General features: G+C 33.1%; 1 protein-coding gene across 5 annotated transcripts in view; it reads left to right on the top strand.

Annotated features, from left to right (window-relative positions):
- LOC118192095 (cell adhesion molecule Dscam1-like) overlaps positions 1–15024 on the top strand; it is a 1228438-nt gene that overhangs the window by 1082805 nt on the left and 130609 nt on the right. The gene's annotated exons all lie outside the window — the stretch shown is intronic.

The raw sequence follows: 15024 nt of genomic DNA on the forward strand, positions 1-15024 counted from the left end.
TATACAAACTTTCAACGTTGAGGCTACTCGTTTTTGAGTTATGCGAAATACGTACGTACGTACATACGTTCGTACAGATGCCACGAAAAATTCTCTTCAGAATTAATTTTAAAGCAGTTTTATATTTTTTTTTGGAGGAAACGAGTCTTTTATTCTGTCCTTACGTACAGATATCACGCAAAAACATCCTTAAATTGCATTCGAAACCGGTCAAAATGAATATTTTCGTTGAAATATGTTGCCTGAAGCTTTTCGCGATTACAATACTTCCTTTTTACTTCGCACAAGGAAGTGAAATTGTTGTTAAACAATCGATACACTTGCGAGATATTTAATTTATAAATAATTAAATAGCTTAATTCTGCTTAATTTTTCTCTGAAATAAAATCACTTACAACTTTAGAGAAACATTTTAATGTTTTATAAAATTTAAATTCAGTATTAAATTTTAAACTGCCCAAATTTACTAATACGTCCAAAAGATTATTGATTGTAGGTTTCGATTGCAAAACTCAAGCATCCACACACATGAGTACATATGTGTGTGTATGTATATCTAAGATAAAAATATAATGTAAAGCAAATTTCTAATTTTAATTTTCAATAGCCCCTTCATTATTTATTTTAATTTAGGTATTTCTCCTTTATGCCCTAAAATAGAAATTACTTAAATTATATTTATCTAAATTGCATTATTTGAAATAAATCCATAGCATATGATATTACGTAAGGCTACTAGTGCAGTGTACGTTTTAGTCTATCAGCGAATAAGATTTCATCTGAAATCACAACCTTTTTGGGAGTCATAACCTTTGGACTTAACTTCTGAGCTCGTTCATAAAACAGCCTTAACATTTTTATTCTCGTTTGAGCCCTTGAGGGGAGGATTCAGTTATTTTATTCATAACTGAGCACAATCGGGAAATGCTCTTTTATTCCGTTGTAACAGACCTATTTAAGTGTAATTGAACTATTTTATTCACGCCATGAACTCATGAACTGTAACCGAACTATTTTATTTAAACGCTATCTCGTGGCGATATGAAAAAACGTCAGTCGACCTCCAGCCGCCATGATGAGAGCTTACTATGGTATGTTATTCTCAATGTTTGATGTTCCATTTGGTATATGTTTCATTTTTATGTATATTTCTTTTGTTTGTAACCGTTCCTGTGTGCTCTGTTAATAAATCCTTTTAAAGCTAGGCCCCGGGGCCAAATGTGATGTAGCCGTTCCTCAATAGACACTAATGCCGGCTAGCTTTAAAAGGATTTAAAAACTCTCGCTGCAGAACTGGGTTTCACTGTAAACGACACTATGCGAGTAATAGATCTTAAAGATCTTATTGTCAATTCTGACACTTATGATGAGGCTTTTACCAGGAATCTTCTGGAAACTTTAATCGAAACTAGACAACAAAAACAACGTGAAAGCAACGATCTGGAGACACGTCAAAGTAAAGAACAAGAACTTTTATTAGAATTGGAACGTTTAAAATTAAACCTGGCAGCTGCTAGCTCAAACCCTAACTATGCCGCCTTTGCTTCAAATTGGTGAAGCTATTGGAACAAATATTCAACACCTAATCCCTAAATTTACAGGAACTTCTGACATTGGCGCCCAACTAAATTTGAAACCAAAATGGCGCAACAAAATGTTTAGAATTTCTGTTTGGCTTTAACAAGCTCTTACTCCCGAATTTAACTTTTAGTTGCTGGAAATCGGCTCAGTTTCTTTTCAGGTGTGGACTACTGGTCAAATATTCTGGAAACCAATTCTGGAATTAAAATTGTCATACCGTGCTGCTAGCACATCGAATCATCAACTGAACAATTTCAACGGAAAAGATAAGTTTCGTTTACATTATCGTTTAATCTGAGTTTAAAGTTCTTTTAAACTGATTATTTATTATAAGCTGCTTCTTAAAGCAAATTTAAATTCTTTACTGAAATCTCATTTATTGATACTACATAAGAGTATTAAACGAAAGTAAACGGCTTTCTGTTAACCAAACGTTATTTCTTGAATTGTAATTTGTTATTTTAAAATGTTAATGCGCATAGTAAATTAATTTGTGAATAATATTGTTTCACTGAAGACATGTTTTGATGTTAAAGTTTGAATATATTTATGGACGTTGTTCATTAGAATTTATTAGAATTTCTCTTCTGATTTACAGCAGCAGATGTTTTCCCCCCGCGGAAATGTTTAGACTAGCGGTGATTTATGATGTGTTTATGTCAAATCTTTTATTATTTTTATTTCCTTTGAATGCTGTTGTTACTCATTAATTGTTTTATTCTGCATAAAATAAAATATTGTACTTGTTGATTTATCTTTCGACGAACATTTTGAGAAAATGATTATAGTATAATACTTTAAGAAAATACGATTATTTTCCTTTAATGAATGCATGTCTTGAAAAATATTTCTTGAAGCAAAAGAAAATAATTATGAATAAAATCAAATGACTATTTAATTAATGTAAAAGAGTTACTAAGTGTGTGTTGCTTAATTAGCTTAATATTTTGTTAAGATTAAGATTTCGAAGAATTCAGCCTGGTACTTTTCCGTTTCGCCGGCGCAAATCTCGCCAAGCAGACTTTATTGGCGACAACACACAGTATACACATAAAAAATGTTAACAAATATTAGTTCTTAGGAATTTTTTATTTTGAAGGCATAAACATTTTAATATCGTTTGAAATTTTGTAAAAAGACAATAAATAAAGACGATAAATTTGTAAAAAGACATTAATTAAAGAATTCACTATGCTTTTATTGTACGACATCTTGATTTGCCGTTTCATATCACGTGACCCCAAGGGATTTCTTCTCACGTAGACTACGCTACAAAAATCTAATTCTTTCAGTAATTATCTACTTTAATTTTAAGTTAAATCTTAATTTGAAATACAAGTTTAAATGCAAGAATTATTTCAATTCCTATGAATAGCTTACTCAGAAATTGTGAAAAACCGCAGTGTTTTACTTCGCTAGTGCAGTGTCATTAGAATTGATGAATTTAACCCTTGACTTTGCTTTTTCTATATTTTCGGATGAGCGGTGTAATTGCATCCTAATTGACTTAATTACTGCGAATGGCCTTAGGGCATAAAAGTTAACTATGTGGTAAAAATTCTATGTAATTGTATGCCAGTATTGAAATAAACAATAAATCTGGTAAGAAATGGCTGCGACTTGTTTTGAAAACGAGGTGTAAAAGGTTACCAGCGAGGATATTCCGTTTGGCATCGGTTGTACTATTTTTGGCGACTTTATCATTTGCGCCGGCAAAATGGAAAAGTACCTTCAGCTTAAATATAAAAGCTTATGGTAAGACATTTATGTATGTTTTTGTATGTTTTGCTAAGTAGTAAACAATTTTTGAGCAATTTATTATATGTTATTTTCTTGATACAAGTTGAATTTATGAGGGCATTTTATGATATTTTTACGACTCCGAAATAATAAACTTTGTGAGTATTATTGTTTACATTTATAAATACTGTTTAATAGTGGTATATAAATGTACGAGTAACATTGTTTACATTCATACATGCTGTTTAATAGGGGTATATACATTTTACTTAAAGGTATAATTATTAATTCTAAAATACTGTATTGTGAATAAAATCGAAATAACAACAAATTCAACTTTATCTTTTCCCTCCCCCCTGACCTCTCATATAATTATGGCTTACCTTGCCAAAGCACGAAAAGAGGATGTAACAGACCTATTTAAGTGTAATTGAACTATTTTATTCACCTCATGAACTGTAACCGAACAATTTTATTTAAACGCCATCTCGTGGCGATATGAAAAAACGTCAGTCGACCTCCAGCCGCCATCCATTTCGTTTATGTTTCATTTTTATATATATTTCTTTTGTTTGTAACCGTTCCTGTGTGCTCTGTTAATAAATCCTTTTAAAGCTAGCCGGCATTAGTGTCTATTGAGGAACGGTTACATCACATTAGAAATGCAATCTGTGTTTTTGCACCCTTTCTATAAATCAGAGAATATTAAGTTAGTGTTTTGAATGGCATAACTATTCTTCATTTTGTATTATTTTAGCAGAACCTTGTTACCTCGTTTTAAGCATTTCTAAGATATGCCAGAAGGCAGGTTATCTTCTTTCAAAAAGCATTGCCATTAATATTACTTTATCATAATATTGAAGTAATATAATTTTGTTATATTGCATCAATTTCCGATAGGTTTTATGCAAAAATTCAACTTTTTTGAAAAACTGGTTTTTAAATTTAGTATTTCCGAAAAACCGGTTTTAATCAGTTTTCGAATTTTTGTCAAAAAAGTAGAATAGGGGGAATATTTTATTTAATTTATTTAAAATAACAAAAAACGAAGTCAATATCAATGACAAAATATAAAAAGAATTAAGGATTACGTATACATATTACTTACATAAAATAACAAAAACGCAAACAAAAATTTCAAATATTTATATTATTTTAACTAATTTTAATTTCTCTTAATAGGATTTTAAATTACATAAAATAGCCACTAAATGGTGGCAAAATCTTGTTATTATATTGGACACAATATTGCCTGAAATTGAAAATACTCGTTCACTAGCTACTGAGCTTGGTTTTGTAGTATTCAGGGTATCAAATAACAAACCTAAGTTTTCGTTCTTTAATTTGTTGCCTCAAATAATGAAATTTCAGCTTGTAAGTTTACTTCGTTGTATTTCTAAGTTTTTTTCCAGAATCTTCAAGAAACTTATGAATTGATTTTTCTATGGCTTCTTTTAAAAAGAATTACTTTTCCGAATTAAATTTCTGAGTTTCGAGAGCATTTCAACATCAGAAGAGCATTAGTAAGTCAATTTTAGAAACTGGTCTGAAAGGTAACTCAGGTCCACCAGCGGCCGAGCGGTAAAAGCCGTTGAACACTGGTAATTCGATCCGAGTTTCGAGTCCCGGCTGCATGGGCGTTTTTGTGCTTTTCCCCATATGTAACGTGGATACGAGCCAGTTTCCCTTAAAAAGACCTCCACGGGGCATCCCTCCCTTTCCCTGTAGTGCCTAAAGGCGGAGCACGTAATAAGCCCCCCCCCGAAAAAAAAAGTTTAACTCAGAAGTTAGGCTAATACAAACCATATGATTGTTTTGGTACAGGGTAATTGTTTAAGAACTGACCTATTTCATTGGCCTGTAGTTTTGTTAAAACGTATGCGACTTGAATGCGGTTTGTGGCAAAAGATACAAGAAGGAAAATTTAGTGAACCGTCCCGTTTTTTGATGTGCAACGCCGAAAAGAGAAGAAATGAGAAATAATAAAACCACGAAATGCTGTACAAGAAACGAAGGCTTGCGCCTATAAGCCTATAAAACGTTGTTAAAAACTCTGATTGCCTGTGGCATACCAAACGTGACTAGTAAAGGTTTGTAATCACCTTACCCTAGAATAGGAGTTGAAATGACCATCTTCCTGGCGTAGGCATAACCTCGCCGCTCTATGTTGGCTTCAAGACTCCGCAATGTGTCGAAAGTGATGTTTGTAATTTCCCTGGAAATGTTGGCCTATAATTAGTCCACTGTCCGTGGTTTATCGCAATAGGCACGATCCTTCAGAAAATCCCGTAAGAAGAGATATGGGGACGATAGTTCTGGTGACCCCGGAGACCATAAACTTGGGAAATAATGCGATCCCCAAAGAAATTCCTGCTGAAATTCATGCTTTGTTTTAGCAACGCGGGTTACATCTATTGGCGAAACTTCAAACTGTTCTGACTTCAACAGTCAGTCCATCTTGTATAAATTTCGCGGTATATCGCGATTTTAGTTAGTTCCTATTCCTTCGCCTTACACATCAGAAAAGGGACGGACCACTAAATTTTCATCCTTTTTGAGTCTTTTGCCGCAAACCGCTTTAAAATCGGATACTTTTTAATAAAACTCCAGATCAATGAAATAGGATCAAGGACCAATGACATTTGCGTGGTCAACAACAGGTAGCAGTCAAGAATGATTAGCATTAACGTAGCATAAATGGTAATAAGATGAGATGTAATCTTCATTGTATAAAGAACAAATGTGGTGAGCCAACAGAGACAGAAGTAAAATAGCATATCCTAACTGTCAATCAGCCAGGCGGGGCAGAAAGTGCGAGCAAATTGTGAAGAACGTTCGTGTGAAACAAAAAGAAATGCCATAAAGCAAGATACATCTTTCACAAACAAATAAGTCAGTAAACAGCACGCACTATATAAAAACCTAATCATGATCTATATTATGAGCATTACTGCAAAATGAATACATAAGTACCCAGGCATAACAAAACGAATTTAAATACAACAGCAATAAGATATGAAAAAATATAAAAGGATATTAACACGTTGAGCGCCACGTCGTCCATCTGTGGCTGACAACTAGGCTTTTCGTTTAGACCGCGTCGACCGCCGCTGGCTGACAGCGTGTAACATGATATATAACTATAAAATTTACACTGTTTTATGGAAATAATACCCTATTATAGTAAGTAAAGACATGGACTGTTTGTGATATAGCCTGTAAAACCTCTTCCGATTTACCCAGGGGTAATATTGATGTATTACCTTTTTTTATCCAATGGCAGATTGTGAACAATTACAAATGTAACCCAGTCCATAATTGATTCATTACAGGATTAATGGATTTCATTGAAACACAGTAAACATAAAAACGGTTCTCTATTACAGCTATTACAAAATGTGACAACTTTCTTAGTCTTTTTTCTGGCCATTACTCTACCAGCTTCTGTTGCATTTTTTCTCATAACATAATTTACAATATTTCTCTACTTCAGAGGCTTTTTCCGGTTTTCTTTGAAGTTTTTCTTTTGTCGTTTTTTAGATATTTTTGCATTTCTGTTTGATGGAATGTCTTCTTTTTCACAACTTGTAAGGGATAGCGCTAATTCTTTCCGGAATTCAGTAATGCTAATTTTCTTCTTCGTAATATCTTTGTATAGAATGTAACTATTTACAAAACAGACTTGGCGCGTAACGTGTTGAATGAATGCTATAGGAATCACATTCCAAACGTAAACTATCTTCTACTGCGATAACAATCACTGATACAATAGCATGTATTACCTGATGTATTACCTTTTTTTATCCAATGGCAGATTGTGAACAATTACAAATGTAACCCAGTCCATAATTGATTCATTACAGGATTAATGGATTTCATTGAAACACAGTAAACATAAAAACGGTTCTCTATTACAGCTATTACAAAATGTGACAACTTTCTTAGTCTTTTTTCTGGCCATTACTCTACCAGCTTCTGTTGCATTTTTTCTCATAACATAATTTACAATATTTCTCTACTTCAGAGGCTTTTTCCGGTTTTCTTTGAAGTTTTTCTTTTGTCGTTTTTTAGATATTTTTGCATTTCTGTTTGATGGAATGTCTTCTTTTTCACAACTTGTAAGGGATAGCGCTAATTCTTTCCGGAATTCAGTAATGCTAATTTTCTTCTTCGTAATATCTTTGTATAGAATGTAACTATTTACAAAACAGACTTGGCGCGTAACGTGTTGAATGAATGCTATAGGAATCACATTCCAAACGTAAACTATCTTCTACTGCGATAACAATCACTGATACAATAGCATGTATTGCCTGATGTATTACCTTTTTTTATCCAATGGCAGATTGTGAACAATTACAAATGTAACCCAGTCCATAATTGATTCATTACAGGATTAATGGATTTCATTGAAACACAGTAAACATAAAAACGGTTCTCTATTACAGCTATTACAAAATGTGACAACTTTCTTAGTCTTTTTTCTGGCCATTACTCTACCAGCTTCTGTTGCATTTTTTCTCATAACATAATTTACAATATTTCTCTACTTCAGAGGCTTTTTCCGGTTTTCTTTGAAGTTTTTCTTTTGTCGTTTTTTAGATATTTTTGCATTTCTGTTTGATGGAATGTCTTCTTTTTCACAACTTGTAAGGGATAGCGCTAATTCTTTCCGGAATTCAGTAATGCTAATTTTCTTCTTCGTAATATCTTTGTATAGAATGTAACTATTTACAAAACAGACTTGGCGCGTAACGTGTTGAATGAATGCTATAGGAATCACATTCCAAACGTAAACTATCTTCTACTGCGATAACAATCACTGATACAATAGCATGTATTACCTGATGTATTACCTTTTTTTATCCAATGGCAGATTGTGAACAATTACAAATGTAACCCAGTCCATAATTGATTCATTACAGGATTAATGGATTTCATTGAAACACAGTAAACATAAAAACGGTTCTCTATTACAGCTATTACAAAATGTGACAACTTTCTTAGTCTTTTTTCTGGCCATTACTCTACCAGCTTCTGTTGCATTTTTTCTCATAACATAATTTACAATATTTCTCTACTTCAGAGGCTTTTTCCGGTTTTCTTTGAAGTTTTTCTTTTGTCGTTTTTTAGATATTTTTGCATTTCTGTTTGATGGAATGTCTTCTTTTTCACAACTTGTAAGGGATAGCGCTAATTCTTTCCGGAATTCAGTAATGCTAATTTTCTTCTTCGTAATATCTTTGTATAGAATGTAACTATTTACAAAACAGACTTGGCGCGTAACGTGTTGAATGAATGCTATAGGAATCACATTCCAAACGTAAACTATCTTCTACTGCGATAACAATCACTGATACAATAGCATGTATTACCTGATGTATTACCTTTTTTTATCCAATGGCAGATTGTGAACAATTACAAATGTAACCCAGTCCATAATTGATTCATTACAGGATTAATGGATTTCATTGAAACACAGTAAACATAAAAACGGTTCTCTATTACAGCTATTACAAAATGTGACAACTTTCTTAGTCTTTTTTCTGGCCATTACTCTACCAGCTTCTGTTGCATTTTTTCTCATAACATAATTTACAATATTTCTCTACTTCAGAGGCTTTTTCCGGTTTTCTTTGAAGTTTTTCTTTTGTCGTTTTTTAGATATTTTTGCATTTCTGTTTGATGGAATGTCTTCTTTTTCACAACTTGTAAGGGATAGCGCTAATTCTTTCCGGAATTCAGTAATGCTAATTTTCTTCTTCGTAATATCTTTGTATAGAATGTAACTATTTACAAAACAGACTTGGCGCGTAACGTGTTGAATGAATGCTATAGGAATCACATTCCAAACGTAAACTATCTTCTACTGCGATAACAATCACTGATACAATAGCAGCGCTTTTAAGCGGCCCGTGTTGGCCTGAACGGGATTGCCTAAGAAATACGCGTGGAGCTCAACGTGTTAAGAAATGATCTGAAACTACGAGGGTTGGAACTTTAATAGTGGCAACACAGCTTAAAAAACGCTGCGCAACAAAACCAAAGAATATCGCGTATACCACACGTAAACTACATACCTACCTTACCTGTCAGCAAAAAGACTCGTCCTGCCTACGTCACGCGCATGCGGAATGACGCGAAGAACGAATCCTTGTATTAGCTCGCGGTCTAAAGTAAGTGTTGTCAGGATGTTTTCAAAACAAGAACAACGATGTTGGATAAATATTGAATGTGCCAGAGGTCGTACAGCACGACAGTGTCATCAAGGGCTTCAAGAGGCTTGCGGGGAATCTGCATTGCCTTACAGAACCGTAGCAAGATGGGTGAAAGCATTCAATGAAGGACGCCAAAACGTGGCAGACATGCTGCGGCCAGGTCGTCCGAGTGTCAGCGATGCAGACGTGCAAGCTGTTGCCACACTAATGGACAGTGATCGCCAACGATTCGTCAGCTGGCCGGACAAACAGGATTAGTGCATACGACTGTGCTGCACATTCTGAAGGAACGCCTGTCCATGAGAAAAATTGCTTCACGATGGGGTCCACATCAATTGACGGGAAATGCAGAAATGGCTACGATACGATGCTTCCCGAACTCACCTCGAGCGCTATGAGCTCGAAGGAGCACAATCTCCGACCAGCTTTGAGAAAAAAACGGCGACACTTTCTGCAGAACGCTCCTCTCATTTTGCATGACAATGCTCGGCCGCATGCAGCGCAAGCTGTGACTGATTTGTTCAAGCGATGGGGCTGGGAAGTGCTTTACCATCCACTATACTCCCCAGATCTAAGCCCTTGTGTGATTATGACTTAATTCCTAAGATGAAAGAACCACTTCGTGGCACTCGCTTCCAAACTGTTCCTGAGATTCTTGCGGCAGTAGACCGGTCCATTCAAACTATGAACAAAACAAGCGCTGCTACAGATGTTCTGCGACTTCCACATCGTTGGAAACGGGTTGTACACAATGCTGGCGACTATATTGAAGGACTGTAAAACATGGTGACATGAATCACTTTTGTATTCCTTGTAAATAAATAGTTGCCACTATTAAAGTTCCAACCCTCGTACAATCTAGTTTTGGGCATTTAAGCCATTCAACCTCCCCAACGATCTGAAATAAAATATACATCTTATCGAACATGTTGGTACAATTTTTGATTTCAATTTTTGATTTCATTTTGTTTACTTTTGTAGATACGAATAACTTGCATGATTTCTCATAATGGCCTCTAACTGAAGATATAATTATACAGTTGGTACATAGCATGCGACATCTTTTGAGTTTGTAACATAAAGTATAAGCTGAAATTAGGATCTTTGAAGTGAAAATTCGAATTAATGTGTAGTTGGTTAAGTAATAAAACTTGCATATTTGTTATCTGCCTTTAGGTCTGATGTTGAATTTGTTCCAAAACTAGTGGGTCTACAGTCTTATATGTCGAGTTCTACCAAAAACTGGGATTCAGATAAATTTTCGTTAGCCTAAAAGGGATACTAGTCACAAAACGGGATTTTGCGTGGGGAACTATAAATGGCTGTATCACTTCTCAAATTGTTGCCACCAAATATTATCGTCCTGTATTAGTAAAAAAATAAATTATGAAAGATCTGCGTGTATGTATGTGTGCTCTCGCGTTGTGAAAAAGCGTCGGTGCCTTGGGTCATCAAATATTGAATAACGTAGTTCTCCATCCAAATATATACTCCTGAAAGCCCGAATTTTGAATTTAAATATTTTGAGATTTTGTTCTTCAGTTGAATTTTGTGTGGCGTAAGCAGAAAGAACATGATATTTAATTAATAAATTTAATACATAAAACTTTATGATAAAATAGTAAATGAAGTTTTGGAACTATGAACTGAGAAAAAACAGAAAAATGTATGCCAACATTGCATCAAGAAGTCTAAACATATGCTGCAATGCAGCTTTTAATTTTTTTAAATTTTTTTTTTATTTTTGTTGTTGAAGTGTTGTGGTGTAAGTGTATAGAAAACAATGCTTAATAATAAAGCTAAAAAGGCATAAAGAAATGGATTGAGTGTTTCAGAAGACTGGTTTACTGCGAGCTCAGTGAGTGTGGCGGGAAAAAAAAAAACCTTAACAAACATTTTGGGGCTGTAATTGAATCCCACATTTTTTTTTTTAATTATTTTTTGTTTCTGAATTTGTTCTGAAGCCAAAGTTAAGCAAATAAGTTGAAATTAAACTGATGATCATAAATTTAAACAAAAGCTGCAGTAAGAGCTTTTAAAATCCTTCTAAACTTCTTTATGTTTTACTTTTTTAAAATTATCATTTTATACTAATTTATATTTAAGGCTTATTTTGAACAATAAAGAAGTATGATTTACTTAAAAACACTTTTGATAATTTTCAGAAATATAGCACATTCGCAGTTTCATGCATCATATTATTTATTAAATACTTAGTATGAATATGAAATCAATTAGTACTTGTGATGCCTGATAAATTACTAGGCATGCTTGCAGATGATTGAATCGAATTAAAATGTAAACTCCTGTATCTCCATACACCGAAAGTAAATTGCAAAATATTTGTTCGATAGACTACGTCATCCTACATTATACGGAACTGTTGGGTAAATCCTGATTAATCCTTTTGCTTGCCCCTTCCAGAAGAGCGTAAGGAATTTCTGCGTATAGCTTTTCTCGAAACCCCGTGATTAGAAGCTTAGTATTGTCTGCCCCAATTATCGTCAAATTCTGTTTGAATTATTGATGATGACCGAGTTTCCTCTTTAGGACATCAAAAGAAGATGAGAGAAATATGCTCTTGAAGTAAATAAAACGCTTCAACTTCAAGGATAGTCAATACTGTGTTTTCACATTATAAGTAACAGTATTTAATATTTTTTACTGACTAGTAAATTTTAAGTAAATGTTTATATTTTTCTAATGTTCGAAACGATAGTTCAGATTTATCCAAAAAGAAAAATAAATCTTTTTATTTGAAATTATTTTATTTTATTTGAAAATTTTAATTTATTAAATTATCTTTGCATTTTAAACCCCACATAAAATCGCAAAATATATAAAATGTAGTTGTCAGTTAAATCCTTAAACGTAGTTTGATCTTATAAGGTGTTTCTCCCGCCTTCTTAGCATTCTTCTTCTTAGCACCTTAGCACCTTCGTGGTGTTATGGTCAGCACGCTGGGCGCGTATTCGGAAGATCCGAGGTTCGAATTCCTGCGAGAACATTGCTCATTTTTCATGTCTCCTAATTCGAAATAGCCCAATATCTGCGCAATGGCGCCCGAACTAAAGAGGGTGGTGGATGATTATTCTCCACCACCAGGATTTGGCGATCGGGTCCCCTAATCCCAGTCGCACTTTAAAAGGCAGATTATATAATGTATATCTCCCGCCTTCTTAGCATGCCTTTGTGGTGTAGTGGTCAGCACGCTCGGCATGTATTCGAGAGGCCCGAGGTTGATTTCCGGCGAAGGCATTCCTCACTTTTCACGTCTCCTGCTTCGAAATAATCTAATGTCACTACAATTTTTATACACATCATCCTTAGAAACATACCAAAATGTTTACGCTTAGAAACAGTTTGCAACATATTCTTACCATATTAAACACTACAAAGTTTAGGAAGTTTTCTTTTACAAATGAAATTAATAAGAAATTGAAGAAGAAATTTTTTTAAATAAACGAAAAAATTATTTTCAAAGAATGATTTCAAAAGTGGACGCAAAACAAAGAGGAATAATTTGTGTATAACCTTCTCATTCTTGTTTCACAGTTGGTATACACATTTAAGATCAGTATTACACAGTTAAAAAAATTGTCATTGGAAAGTTGCATAAATGAAAAATTTTTAATCGAATGAAAGACATATATATGAAATTTTTAATCATACTTGTTAGAAATAATATAGGACAATGCTTGGAATACATCTGTCATCTTATTTGACGTAAAGTATAAAATTATAAGAGTTCAGCAGAAATAACTACCGGATTCCGTATGTAAAATAATAGTAATAAATAGTGATGGTGGATAATAGTAATAAATAGTGATGGCGGATAAATAGTGATGGTGACCAGACAAAAGCTCACTAGACGAAAGCGCAGACGAGAAAAGCCCACAAAAGAGACCCCACTGGGATAATTGCCCACGCAACTAATACCCACACCGATGAAAGCACACATTGATAAAAGCCCAGGTAGATAAAAACACACATAGATATAAGCTTACGCTAATAAAAGCCCACACTGATAACAGCGCACGTAATTAAAAGTTACTTATGCTTTTCTCTTACTAAACCGTATATTTATAATTTTAATTATAATAAGTGGAATATTCAGATCAGAATTTTAATGTCTCAAATATGTCTGTTTGTATATTTTATCACTACTTTTTTTGTTTAATTTATTAGGTTGAAAGCAAACTGTCTACTCTCTGATTAAGTGATTAGCTATAACGTTTTGATGATAAATGTGAAATTGCATTTTATTATTTATTTACTTATTTAACTTTGGTATGTGTATGTGAAGATGAAAAATATAATTGTGGAGTTTCTCACATGCTATTTTTAAGGTAATATGGCTGAGATTAAATGTAATTATGTTTCATTATTAAAACTATTAACTTTTTAATTAAAAACACTTGAATTATAAATATGTAGCATTTTATTAGAGATTGTGAAGATGGCAGAGAACTATGCACATAAAAACATCTAATAAAATTTTGTAACTACATAAATATAGAGTCATCAGATCCAAAGTTCATCGTTTTTAGATTCTAAGTATACATGTTATATGAATTCATCATTCATTAATAGTATTATGTATAGTAATAGAAAATTAGTATTGATGTTTCAAATTGTAATTTTTTAATACTTTGTCTTGCATTTGCTGTATATTTGTTCAAGACGTATTGATATCAGTTATATAACATGGAAAATACACAGAAAGCAGCTAATCTTATATAACAGCTGATTGTGAAAGAAAAATTACAGTGCTCTTAGTTACAGGTATAATGCTTTTAAATCTTCCTATTTTAAATAGCCGTTTTCTAATTGACATTGGACTAAATTTATTCCATTATCTATTACAAAATAATTATAGTGAATTATACCTATTGACGACATTTCTGAAAGGTCGCCTTTTGAACGAGACCTGCATTTTTGTGAACATAAACAAAAATTGCCTTGCCAGCGAATATCACATTTCTAATTTCTAATACCACCATATCTACAGCCAAAATCCTTAAAAAACCGTGAACCGAATAACTTACATTCAAAACAGCTTTCAATGAGAAATATGGTTAAACTTTGATAATAAGCTCAGTCTAAAGTAAAGAATAAAATATCTCTTAGACAAGTTTTCATTGTGCTTAACTGTTTTAATATTTCTAAACTAAAAAGGAACTAAAGAAAAAACTAAAAAGGAATAATATAAAATTCAAGTGTTTTTAATTAAAAAGTTAATATTTTTAATAATAAAACATAATTATGTTTAATCTCAGCCATATCACCTTAAAAATAGCATTTGAGAAACTCCACAATGATATTTTTCATTTTCACATACACATACCAAATTTAAATAAGTAAATAAATAATAAAATGTAATTTCAGATTTATCATCGAAACGTTATAGCTAATCACTTAATCAGAGAGTAGAAAGTTTGCTTTCAACCTAATAAATTAAACAAATCAAGTAGTGATAAAATAT

Source organism: Stegodyphus dumicola, chromosome 9 (genome assembly GCF_044657685.1).
Source record: "Stegodyphus dumicola isolate Sdum_Otavi_A_Nest chromosome 9, ASM4465768v1".
NCBI classification, from domain to species: Eukaryota; Metazoa; Arthropoda; class Arachnida; order Araneae; family Eresidae; genus Stegodyphus; species Stegodyphus dumicola.